The sequence below is a fragment of the Asparagus officinalis genome, chromosome 3, assembly GCF_001876935.1.
Source record: "Asparagus officinalis chromosome 3, Aspof.V1, whole genome shotgun sequence".
NCBI classification, from domain to species: Eukaryota; Viridiplantae; Streptophyta; class Magnoliopsida; order Asparagales; family Asparagaceae; genus Asparagus; species Asparagus officinalis.
Window position 1 is genome coordinate 4,391,633 of NC_033796.1, and position 13,942 is coordinate 4,405,574.

The 13,942-nt window shown below is 35.5% G+C and overlaps 1 pseudogene; it reads right to left on the bottom strand.

Annotated features, from left to right (window-relative positions):
- Window positions 8,563-13,942, bottom strand: part of LOC109832528 — a 118,035-nt pseudogene continuing 112,655 nt past the window's right edge.

Below are 13,942 nucleotides of genomic sequence, written 5' to 3' on the forward strand. Positions count from 1 at the left end.
ATGATTATCTTCTGACATATAATGGAATCAATATGGGGATATTGCATTCATTATTTGTTTATGCTAGTAAATGCAATTGCATTACCTAATAGATTCCATTTGATAATTATATATAAAGACTGATGGTCCAGGGGTGTTAACGGAGCGGATACGGCTCGGATATGACACTTACCATATCCATATCCGCTTACCTATCTCGGATACGGATATGGATATGGATATACGTCGGTAAGAAAAATTCATATCCATATCCGCCAAAATCGGATATAGTTACGGATATAGATACGGATATATAAACGGATATGTATGCGGATACAAAAAGGATATTAGAAAACTAGATAGTATTCAGAAAAATATAGTCATGTGATACAAAAAGAGTTCGTTAATATGTTCATTATGATTGAAAAGCTAAGATTAGACATCTTGATCATCAAAATTAATCACAAATTCATAATCTAAGACTCGAAACTATCGTAAGAGTATGACCAATATGTATTCGGATATTTTCGGATACGGATACAGATATTTCACTACAAAACAATATCCGTAATCATATCCTATCGGTTATAGATTTGAGTAACCATATTCGTATCCTAACAGATACGGTTACGGATATTTCTTCGGATACGGATATGGTTTGACACCCCTACTGATGGAGCTCTACTGGAGGTATTAATTAGTTTCCAAATGACTCGTAAAGATGTTTTTGTTATTGGATATCTGGTATCATAATTCATCTCGTATCTTGAAAAAAAAATTGCTTAAATACTGTAAAAATAATGTGTAGATGTGTGCATATTCGGTGAAGGTTATTATTCTTTGAGACGGAGCCAAAATATTCAAAATTACAGACAATTGAGGTGGAGATTTATTACCATTTTCTACTATAACACCCTTATCCTTGTTATCCGTTCCTTTTTACATTAAAATTAGAATACATGAAATCACAGTTCAATGATCAAAATCTCATTAATTATAACCGTTCAATAAAATGGTCTCCATCTAATAAATATGGTTGAACATCATATTCCGGATAATTGCATTAGTTTTTTACTTTTCCCTGAGAAACAAACAAATATTATTGAATAAATGGTCTTCATCTACTTATTCCTAAAGCAATTAAGGTGTTTGTTAAAACTATGCTTAAATATTATTGTCAAAAAAATAAAAGTCATATATGGCATATAAACTAAAGAAAGTAGAAGCGGATTTTAAAAATAACCTGAGGTTGCTTCGAAAGGCATCTCCTTAAAAACATAAACAATTTCAGTAAGCATGCAAAATAAATTCACCAAACACCATTATCGATTGCTTCTCAAAAAAATCAATCAGAAGAAAGAAAGAACCCTAAATCATTAATCATTAAACATCATGCTACTATTTTAATTTGACATCTGCGCAGAATATATCCACTATTTCAGAAAATTTTGGCGCTAGCAAATAACAAAATTTTCCAGCTAGCTACTCAAACGACGAAGTGACAGCTGCTGCATCAGCTCATGTAAGTTCATTATCAAACATACAAATGCTACTTGTTAAAAAAAAAGAATTACCTTGTTATCTTCCTTATTCTTTTTAAGTTGTTAAATGCCAACAACAGACTTTTTTTTTCCTTTCTTTTTTAAACTTGCACTTCCAAGAATATTTCTTGAATATATGTATCCTGATAAATATAAAATTCGTTAGAAAATCATGGGAAAAGCACGGAAGTGATAGCTTACACATCTTAATACAACATATTATATATTTATACCATTACTAGGTGTTTTTATATTAAGTAATATTGGTTTAGGTGATTTCTTGGGCTTTTTACTTTGCTTAATGAGCTTTCAAGGCAAAACAAGAGATCAAGGGCAGAGCTATGTATAGTTCTTGGGGTTGCCTTGGCCCCCTCAAAAGTTTTTGATTTTGATACTAAACTCTTTGTAGCTGGTAACTTTTCATAGACAAGCCCATGGATCAAATTGGATGGACCTCACTTACAAAAGGATCTATGTACCGTTTTTGCCCAGATTATCTTATTAGATTGAGCCCCATTTGTAACATCCTAGATTTGTGCATAAGTATTAGAGATAACATCCTAGATTTGTGCGCAATAGATAACTTCGTCTTTTCAAATTAATTGACTAATCATTAAATGAATAAAGATTCTAGCTTCGCCACAGCAAGATATGTAAACAGGCATGAAGGCAAGATGAAGGAGCATCAGGTGTATATCAAACTTCATCTTATATATTGAAAACTAACGTGTAACGTGTAAACTGCTCTAAGTACTTGTCTTGTAAAAAAAAGAAAATTCCTAACTTTATGATTGAGTGATCACATTTTTTTTTATAATAAAAAGATAGAGCGCAATAATTTTAATTTGTATCAATAGCACCTTAACTTTATCACATCCAGGTGTACCCGGAGCTATTACGGTGATCATGATGCTCATTTGTTCGTTCTTTGGATAGTTAAGTAACAACCAATTCTTGCTATTCATTTACGGTGATCATGATGCTCATTTGTTCGTTCTTTGGATAGTTAAGTAACAACCAATTCTTGCTATTCATTGTTAATATCAATCAAATCGCATTCTTGTTTCTTTGGATAGTTAAGTAACAACCAATTCTTGCTATTCATTGTTAATATCAATCAAATCGCATTCTTGTTGACGATTTCTTTAAATTTTATAATATTATTATAGTCAGCACAACGAAAGGGGAAAAAAAATGCTACAATTCGAATGTGAAGGATTTATACGAGAGGATACATCTTCCTTTGTTCCTATCTATAAGATTCGACCGCTCTCCGTGTGCAAAGGATATCAATATCAAGACCACCTATGATGTTTTTGATAAGGAGAATTTTTTGAAATAGGCTAGTTTTGATAAATATTTAGCAAAAATGACTTTTGATGTATGGAATAACACAGAAATAAATAGAGTTGATTAAGTTGACGGAGGCCCTCTAACTCTCCGAATGTCTGGTCCTTGGACAAGTTGTACTTCCTTGCACAAGTAGCAAATCGTAGGAGGGCAGGCAGTGGCTCCCCGGTTGTTCCTCCGACGATCAAGTCAGTGGGTGGTTTGTGTGGAGAAGTAAAAGGAACTACAGTAGTTTTTAAGTTCAGAGAATGGTGGAAAAGCTTACCTTGTAATTGAAAATAGTATCTCCATTTATAGTAATAGAAGGAGGGGTAGGAAGTTAACTTCGACCGAGTATGAGTTGGCAACCAAGTCAGCTTCAACTTTATAGGTGTCGGCCGGCGAGTGCTGAAAATGTCACTTTGGTGTTTAATGCGAAGTGATGTGGGGTGTGCTGAGCCGACATGGTCCTATTTGATATAAATACTATCGGAGACAGAGAAATGATGACGCCCAGAATGTATCTAATGGCAATTAAGACAAGGTGATTAGTCATCAGTGCACAAGAGGGGCTCGAGGCGTTTCGTCATCTTTCTACTCGTCTGGTGATCGGAAAGTATCACCTATTGAGTCGCCCTCGCAAGGTATCGGCCAGTTAGTCAGCCGAGTGGAGTGGTTAAGTAGTCGACTAAGCCAAGGGGTGACACGAAACGCCTTTTGAGTCGTCCTCACAAGATGTCGACGTGTCGAGTCAACCGAGTTGAGTCTTTAATTGTCTTGAGGTGTTGATTTGATTATGCATAATGTGAGACACTTGTCTACCATTAATTAGAGATTATTTTCCATCATTAAAACGGTTATAACATATATATTTTGCTAAATATTTAGTAAAACCGACCTTTTTTGGCCAGCTCATCAAGGCTGGCCAAAAAGAGGTCGTTTTTGCTGAATGTGGTTTTCGAAACACACGGGACTAGTCCCGTGAATTATCTATTCACTATTATAAAACCCACGTGACTCGTAGTCCCGTGGGTTAAACAGAAACTTCCGCTCGTGTTGCCCAGCAAATACATGGGACTAGTCGTGTGTATTTGTCAGGCCTATAAAAGCCCTAATTGTGCCAAAAAATTAGGGCACAGTCTCCTCTGTCTCTCTCAGCTCTCTCCTGATTTCTCTCCCTCTTAGAAGTTTGAATTGGATCAACCCACTCCCAATCTCTCTCCCCATTCCATTGTTTCTCTCCCAAATCACCTCTTTCTCCCTCAATTTCCTCTCTTTTATTATCTCCAAACCTAAATTGAGATCTTCCCAACAAGTTCACTCCGACATTGTTGAACTCTAACGCTGCCTAGACTCCCTAACGCCGACAAATTTCAACTCTTAATCAATGTATAATTATCTTATTTTTTATAATTTTCTCTCTATTATTTAGTTAAAATTGTAGTTTGAAAATAATTGTATATTTGGAATATTTTTAATTTTTTTTGATAAACAATAAGATTTGGTCAAAATTTGATAAATTAAAATTGATATAGAGGATCTTTTAGCTACGGTTTAACTAGAAAAAAGATATATACAATTTAATTTTTGAATAATAAGATAATTTACATATGATGAAGACGAGGTGGATCTTACTCGGATGACAAGGAAGACAAGGTGGATCTTACTTGTTATATAATTTGTTAATAATATAGTTTATTGATTTTTCTACTTAGACCCAATTTGTAACTAAACATACTTGATACATTTGGATTTGTTGGGAGTATTTTGTCATATGAATATGCATAAGAGGTATCTATTGTGTTGTGAATTGATTAAATGTGTTTTAGTTTATGTTTATTTCTTAAAATTTATAACATATATAACAATTATACTGTTTAGCAATGTACATAGGGTGGATTTATGTTTTTTGTGCAAATTATACATTCTATATAAGCAGGGTATAAATCGATGATCTGTGCAGGTTTTGTGCAGGTTTTGGGCTGCCCAGACAATCCACAGGACTACTAGTCCCATAGATTTTCTAAGCATCAGAGACCAAAGTCTCTGTAAAATCCATGTGACAATTAATCCCGTGGATATTCTGAAACTGTTTAGATTAGTCGTAGGCTTCCTGGTTCTTGTTTAGTGGGCGACCACTAAACAAACAAGACTAGTAGTCCCATATTTCAAAACCCAAATTTAGTAACACTGACCCCTTCTTGGCCAGCCTTGATGAGATGAGCTGGCCAAAAAGAGGTCGGTTTTGCTAAATATTTATTAAAACTAGCCTATTTAAAAAATTTCTCCTTTTGATAACAAGTATCATGTGGCATTTCAGCCGAGTAACTAATTGAGCATGAAGCATGAAGCATGAGCATGGACTAGGCAACATACCTGAATAACTAATTAACTCGATCATCCTAGATTCCCAAGGGAAAAAGAAAAGCAAGCATGGGCTAGATTGCAAAAAATGAAGAAACATATGAATTGAGAGGCTTAATCTCTGAACAGAGAAGAGAAAGAGAAATAAAATCACATTGATAAACTCGAGTTCATAATATATTGGATGAATTCCGCAAAAGCCATATGGTTCTCAAATTATTAAGGGTTTTTCAGCACTCTTGTATCATATATTTAACCAACTAATTCTAGCAATACCCTTCCAACATAGTTATTGCTTTCTAAATATTTCAATGTAATGTAAAAGTACTTAGTTAAACATCAAACATGAGCTCGTACTAAGCAAACAGTTACGTATGTCATATACATTCACATTACTTAGCCATCGCGTCAAAACTATGCCGAAGCCCTAATCAATACTATTATATAACTGGAAAGCAGAAAAACAAGCTCTTGAAGAACGGTGAGGGGAGATCACAGATGGAAAGATGAGCGGTTCCAGTCGTCAATCCTTACCAACCCGCTAACACACCAGGCTCAAGAGCTACACAGAACCATAGTATCAAAGTTTACACACAATCTGTACACCCATCCACCATATCAGGAGTTTGCCCCCGAAACACAGGCATACCAAACCACAGCTAAGTAAACTTAAAAACAAAAGGAAACCATTTAGAGGTTATCCTCTACGACTTTACCATATGTACTCTCCATGAGCCAAGTCCATGCTCCTTTGTCGTCCCGTTGATGATCACAGCCTTCTTTCTACCTGAGCTTATTGTCAAGAACAACACTAAGTGTGCAATTTTATGCAATTTTAGAGGCAATGTATTTAGGGGTTGTCTTTTCCTTGTTGAAGATCAAATTGTTTCTTGATCTCCACATGCACCAACAGTAGGCAAGGAAAACAACTTTCCACAAGGAGCGAAGCTTATGATCTAGCACAGAATTGCTGTTAGAATATAAAAATATCTTCAAAATTTGCAGGTCACTGTACCGAGGGAAAACAAGACAAAATATAGGTTCAGACATTCTTAGCATAGGCACGGTTGAAAAAAATGTGGCTATCAATTTCTAACTCAATTTGGCAGAAAGGGCAACCAGGATCACCATCCAAGCCTTTCCTAAGCGAATTTTCATATGTCTGGTACTTTCCTTAGGAAGAAGACAGAAGAAAATCTTTACCTTAGAAGGAGTTGAAGATTTCCAAAGGAAGTGAGAAAAACTTGATTGAATCCCACCCATGTTCAAAAGAGAGTATAATTATATAACTGAAGAATCTCAGTTAGTAGGCCATTGGGCAGTGTCCTTAGACTGCTTGACGGTGCAATTGGAGGAAGCAAGAAAGTCTTTGAGCATTGAGATATCTCTTTTTTCTCTCCCTCGGTGTAATCATGATAGAGAATAGGGTGGGTGTCATACCCAACAATTATTGCCGAGAAAATATCCTTGAGGGTGAACAATGACATACTTGCAGAATGCCAGATTACAAGCTAAGGTTAATAAGCTACACAAAGAGCTAGACTCCAACCACTTGTCCTCCCAGAAACTGATATTTGAACCCTCACCTAAGTTCCACTTGACAGATCACACTAAAGCTTGGTGAATAGAAGAAGTATCTTTCCAAAATCTAGAAGCTGAAACTATAGGTTGTGCTCTATTAATGACAGAAGAGTATTCGAGGATGATAGAGGAAAGGACTCTTACCTTCAAGAGAATTGTTGTCGATAGATTTCCCAGTCCCTTTGGAAAGAAGAGCCATAGAAAGGACTCTTACCTTCAAGAGAATTGTTGTCGATAGATTTCCCAGTCCCTTTGGAAAGAAGAGCCATATCAAAGTCAGAGAGATTCAAAAAATCCATGTCGATAGATTTCCCAGTCCCTTTGGAAAGAAGAGCCATATCAAAGTCAGAGAGATTCAAAAAATCCAGCCCCCTCCTCTTGAATTTACAGACAATTTCCCAACAAACAAGAGCCCCCCCTCCCCCAACCGGCGCCCACGTTTGGATCAGAGATGCTACAGTCTTTCGCGAAAACACAGAATAAGCAGTGGAAATATAGAAAATTAAAAGCGAACAACCAAACTAAAAACCAACTAAGGAACGTACAAGATTTTTATAGTGGTTCGAATAACAATCCTACGTCCACTATTCCATGTCACGAATGAGTATTTTCACTATGCTAAGAGTTCTCTTGAATTACAACCTGATTAAGTAGGCTTACAAAGATCGTATTCTAGATCTACTCAGATCAGTCATCTAACCTAACACTCCATAACGAGTAACACTTAGCCCTAGCTAGGCTCAGCTCTCAATTATCACCGGCTTGAGTAAAACAAGTTAGAAATAAACTACCAAAAATAGTTTAAGCACAAAATTAGAAAGACAACCTTTTTGATTAGCAAACCGTTCTTCAAAAGATTGAAGTGAATCTCATTAAAGAACAAAGTAGATGTTGATTCCAAGGATAACTCTTCTCGCTAAGACGATCTGATATTGTTGAGCGTGACGAGAAAGAGTTTGTTGAGCCTCTAGGGATTCAAATTACAAATTAATCTTTTTCTCACAAACCCTAAACTTTTCTATCTTAAAGCTCTATCTTTAAACCCACATATTCTCTCCAAATATAATCTCTTCAATCTTATATACCATCTCATAAATCAGGAAAGAAATATCCAAATCATAGTGAAAATTTGAGATGAAAGTGATTAACGAACGACTGTGGATTAACTCTTCAAATCTGCCAAATACAATCGTCACCATCGATGGTTCCTCACGACCATCAATGGTTCCCCGAGCACCATCAATGGTTGTTTGTAGATCATTGATGGTTTGATTTTTCCTCACGACCATCAATGGTTCCCCGAGCACCATCAATGGTTGTTTGTAGATCATTGATGGTTTGATTTTGAGTTTCTGAAAACCTATAATTGAAGTGTGGTGACCATCGATAGTTCACTGTAGACCACCTATGGTTCGAAATGGATTCTCTGAATTTCTCTGATTGTTCACTATATACCTTCGACGATTTACTGTAGACCATCAATGGTTCCAATACTGAAATCAACGTAAATACTAATTTTTGCGTCATTTTGCATCATAACCTTCGTACACATGTTTTCACCTGTAGTATTTCATCTCAAACAAATATTAGTACCAAACAAGACTTTTGTTACTACTCAAACAAGAGTCATTATACATACTATATCGTAAGAAACACACACAACACAAAAAAAAAGAAAGTTCCTTCTGACCTTGTCCAATGACTTGATAAGGCATTTTGTGACTTTAAAGGACATATAGTAAAGAGGAAGCGAAGATAAAACAGAGCATGCTGAATCTGTATATCTATATATACGAATTTATTTTTATATAGATCTTGACAAGCTAACTTAGCTCAAACCAAGGAAAGGGTTAAAAACATCCTTAATGTTTAATATGAATGGATGAAATATAATGACCTTGAGCATCTGTAAGTGCTGATGTTAAACATGGAAGATCACAAATCCTGCAGTTAATTTTCAGCTGATAATCGCGTGGTCTAGCCAAAGTGTTCTGCCTCCAAAGCGTAGGATATCATTAAAGCAACCTGGAAATGGAAATGTTCAGTTGAGGTTTCTAAGGAAATAAGTAAAAGAAGTTTCAGGTGCATACTGCGATTTTTATGTAGGGTGTATGAGGAAATGTTGATTATTGTCACGAAATAAGAAGATCAAATCTTGTAAATTATGACCGAAATAGGAATTTAAGAGTTCAGAATCTTCAGGTCGCCAGGAAAGGGCTATGAGGGATTAAGAATGTAAGTTTAGCATCAGTACAGAGAGTTAAAATTTGAAGATTGGAGGGAGACTGGGAGCACTATAATATATCCAAGTAATTTCTGCACGACTACACATTTTAGCCTAGTTACTTGCATACTAAAAACCCAAAAGGTAGGAACTGAAGAGCAAAAACAATACAATATCCTTGGAATCAAATGATGAAAGCAAGAAAGGAGTAAAGAGCACCAAAGAACACAAACCTTACTGTTAACATTGTTTAGTATTGGTAATATTTTAATGGGTAATTGTGAAATAAATGCAGTTTCTATGCTAATAGTGAAAATTCATATATGGGTATTTGAAGAACATGCTCCTGAGTTCTTTTGCTAATAAGAAGTTTTGTACAGATATTTTGTGGAGAATAGCACTCCTTGCCAGTGGATGCCTAGAACTCAGCCATCTACATAACCCATCCAGCTACTGCAATTTCGTATCTTCCACCGGTTGCAATTACAAAGCTCTAGAATTAATGATGTGTAGTCGAGAGACTGATCTCATCAAATTCACATGAATATAAATCAATATGAATGGAAGAGAGGATACACGCATTTCTCATGTACACGATGTGAAATAAAATGAAATATAACTTTACAAAACTGATCCCAGAATTGATGTGGCAACTTCCCACTTGTAAAGTTGCAGACAACTAAAGCAGTTGTCACCTACCATAGTCCTCTGAATATGAGGGGAAGCAAACTGATTCTTATGGGCAATTAATATATGAAAGAGGTCCGAAATATATTGGTTCAAGCTGACTTAATAATTGATTTGTAGTCGTAGCTCGTATGAATAAAAAATTTAAGGCTTATGTGAGCAAAAATAGAATTATATAAACAGCTTAAGTTGTTGATTTGTGCACACAATTTCAATAAATTGTTCTAAGCTCTGAAAACTATAACAAAAAACATGCCGGCTAATGAAGTGGTACCTTCAGCCTGAACAAAGGTAGAACTGGAGATGTTTGTGAAGCCATTTCAGCAATGTCAGCCCTGGAAAAGATATCAAGAAGAATGAAAAATATGTGCTGCATCAACTGATTATCCGACAAACAGTGATAGAAAAAAAAGATATCAAGAAGAATGAAAAATATGTGCTGCATCAACTGATTATCCGACAAACAGTGATAGAAAAAAAAAGAAATAGATTGCTCAGTGAATATTTCATACTGCAGCTGGTAAGAAAACAAAGCATCTGTTTTCACTTTTCAGGAGCTTCCAGTTCCCATTTCACTTTCTGATGAGAACTAGCAATATTGGGTGGCATATGAGTCGGAAGACACTGAAAATACAATGACGAAGTAGAACAATTTATATGTTTTGATTCTGTATCTGAACCATTATTGGGCAGGTTTTTAATGTCTGTAGATATAAGTAATTATAATTAACCGCTGAACTTTTTTGTCAGCTTACATTGTTAGAACTGCAGGTTTCATTTGCCATTATTATGTGTCTTAAATATAATAGTATATAGACCTAAACAGCAGATCCACCAACATGCTCTCCAAGCATTTTGAAATCGCACCTCCTTCTCATGTCAAAGCCTCTGTACCTGCATCAGGAATCCAGTTATAGCAAAATTGAGAAACTATTTAGACATAATAATTAAGTAATCGCCTTTTAAGGATACTATCATACTAAGAAGAATGAGAGGGCATGTTACAACCTAGCAAGGGCTGTGAATCTTATAGAGACATTCATGCACAGTTTGGCACGGATCAATACAAGCGTTATAATGGCTAGCAACTTCTCAAGCCAAGCTCAATCATGATCTAGGTACAACTGTCGAACAATCTGCACTCAAGATATCCATTGACCAATGCAACCTTCTTATATTTATGACTATCAACAAGGCAGACTGTGAAGTTCCTGGTGCAAATTGTGCAGAGAAGACATGTCGCCGATGTATGTTACTTACATGGTCTATGGAGGGTCATAACAGAGACTAAAATGTTATGACATTGTGACGGAGAAGAATATCCAATCGCAAGCCTCGGAAGAAGCTGGTGATAGACACAGAACTGAAGAAGCGACAAAACCCATGACAAGTATAAACTGAGGCCATTCATTAGTTTTCATTTTTTCCAAGTTTAGGTTTTTTAATCGCTAAGTCGGTATATCACAGGAGTTCAACAATTTCTTCCTTAATCCAACCTTTTTTAATCGCTAAGTCGGTATATCACAGGAGTTCAACAATTTCTTCCTTAATCCAACCTTATATCAAGACCTGAAAGCAAACTTGGTTTACCCATTTCTTCCTTAACTAGTTTCGACATTCCAGACATTACTCGTTTTTGGACATTTAAACCATAGATAGCTAATTTAATGAACTGCCAATTGTTTGTCAACTACAAAAATGTAAAAGTTTGGAGCATGACTAAGGAGATTTATAATTGTCAGCATTGATAATTTGGACATAAATCAAATACTGAACCCATAATATATTTATACTTCAACACTCACGCTCACCTTATTATCACTACCATCAATACAACACACTCTAATATAATTTAGGAAACTATATGCAGATATATTTCTGGATAGTTTCTATTAAGGTTTTCGAGCACTAAACTATTAAATATTTGAAAGACGAAAAAAATACCGCGTATATTAATAATCAACCAACCAAAGTATCCACATGTCATGAAGGAATATATCTGCAAAAACCACACACAAATTAGGAATGGATTAACAAACCCCCACAAATAAATAAATAAATATAACAAAAAACATGGAAGAGTGGAAAACCAAAAGCGAAGAAGAAAATATTATTGTGCCAGTGCCACTTATTGATGTAATTAAACACTCAGTTAAAGAGTCAAAAAGAGAATGAAAGCTCATCACACGTATATACAGTAATTGAAAACTAAAAACTAACTCGTTGTCACTGTAGTTTCCATTCTGCACAGCTTTTAGACAAATTATATATGTGATGTGATGCAATTTTTCTTAAAAGTAACAGTTACAGGTAAGCAAAACAGTTCAGATCTTCAGGAACATCTCTAAGATAATAAGAGTTCGGACGATGCATACTCCTTAAGAACTTTTACCACCCGTCCAAGTGTGCACCGGATTATTCACTTGCATGAAGCAAGAGGAACAATGTATTGATAAAAGTTACGCATGGTAAAGCATACAGAGACTGTTGACTCCTTGCAGGTTCTATATCATAAATCCAATGTTTGGAGCACTTGAAACAAGCTCAGACTTCAGAGACCGAGGCAGCAAAAAAGGATATGACAGCCATTAATTCTACAAAGGAAGTTGCTTTTACAACTGCCCTAAATATCTGGAATAAAGGTTCTACTCTTGTTATGTAATTTGCCGTGAAGCCTGTTCAAGGATACAGTCTATTCTTATGTGTAGCTAGTCAAGTTATCTTTCAAACAATGGTTGTTTTTTTAAAGAGATAATGCTCTCGCAAACCATAATCAAACATCTAAATAGTAGGGAAATAGTTTGTTACTAGATTTAATTTTCATAAATATGAGATAAAGATAGGGCATTAAAATTATTTAGTCCATTGGTTCTGAAAATAGACTTCTAGTTGTTCATAATGATGTCATACTTCCCTTTGATCTGGCATCAGAATTGTAATCACTGCAGCAGCGTAGCATGAGTCTTGATGTGCTCTTTCTGACCCTTTTTTTCGTTTTTGATTTCCAGTTACTTGTTGGATGCTCAAAGATTGATTCTATGACCATACAAGAAATAAAAGATTTCATAGCACGATGGTTGCAGCGTATGATAAATTATATGTAGCTTGAAAGTATATGAGAAAGAAACACAATCAGCAGGTTTTGAAGAGGGAAAACAAGAGATATTGGTCAAGTTAGATTTCTTAACGAGGAACGATAGGTTTTTTTCTGTAAGAATATAGAAAAACTAAAGAATGAAATGCAAACTGCAGTCATAAAAAATTTATGACCAGAGGTATCTAATCGTAAGATGATTGCCTAAAGTTATCCTTCTGATGCATCGGTTCCAGCAGTAGCAGGTCAAATTGTGAATCTGTGATAGTTACGAGAAGCAGCTCTATCACGAGAAGCAGCCAATATATAATGGACTAAACCAATAAACATGGACAAAGGCAATGGGATATTTTGGTTATTGTAATTAGCTACCAAATTATGATCTTTTAAGAAAATGCTAAACTATTGGAAAAGCACTCCACATAACATCTTTAGGAAACAAGGTTATGTACAATAATATTGGACTGGCAACATGACAGGATAAGGACTGCAGAAAGCAACATCAATATCAGAGGCTCATAGGATAATTAGACGTCATGTTTTATATTTTGTGGATTAAAGGTACACTCACCTGGTGATATTAAGATGGATTGAACTGTGGATATCTATATGATGAATTGTTCAGCATTGAGAGAAAACCTTTCATGTTATGCCCTTGAATTTCACAAGTATTAGGAAAATCCACTCTGCTATCTTCTTCCAGCAACTTGAGCTTGTGATCTGAACTATCACAAGGAAGCATATCACAGTTTGTTAGTTATCCAATCAGTCTCAAAAACCACAGGCATTCTTTAATCCATTATGATTGAGCTTTTTTCATCAATCTGGTCTAGATTTCACCCTTTCAATCATGAACTTCCCAAGCTAAGATCCAGAGTATGATCAGTGTTATTAGCTGCATTAGCCCATGTTAGATTAAGTCTATTGGGTATTGGGTTAATGGGCTGTGACCCGTTAACCATACCCCTATTTGTATGACTATATATATATATATATATATCTAGTATCTGAATAAATTAATAAAAGTTAGGGTTTTGCTCTCTCTATCATCTCTTTCTACATGGTATCAGAGCATGAAACCCTAGCCGCCACAAATCCTCATTCAAAAACTCTAGCCGCTGCCGCCTCTTCTCCCCGCCGCCG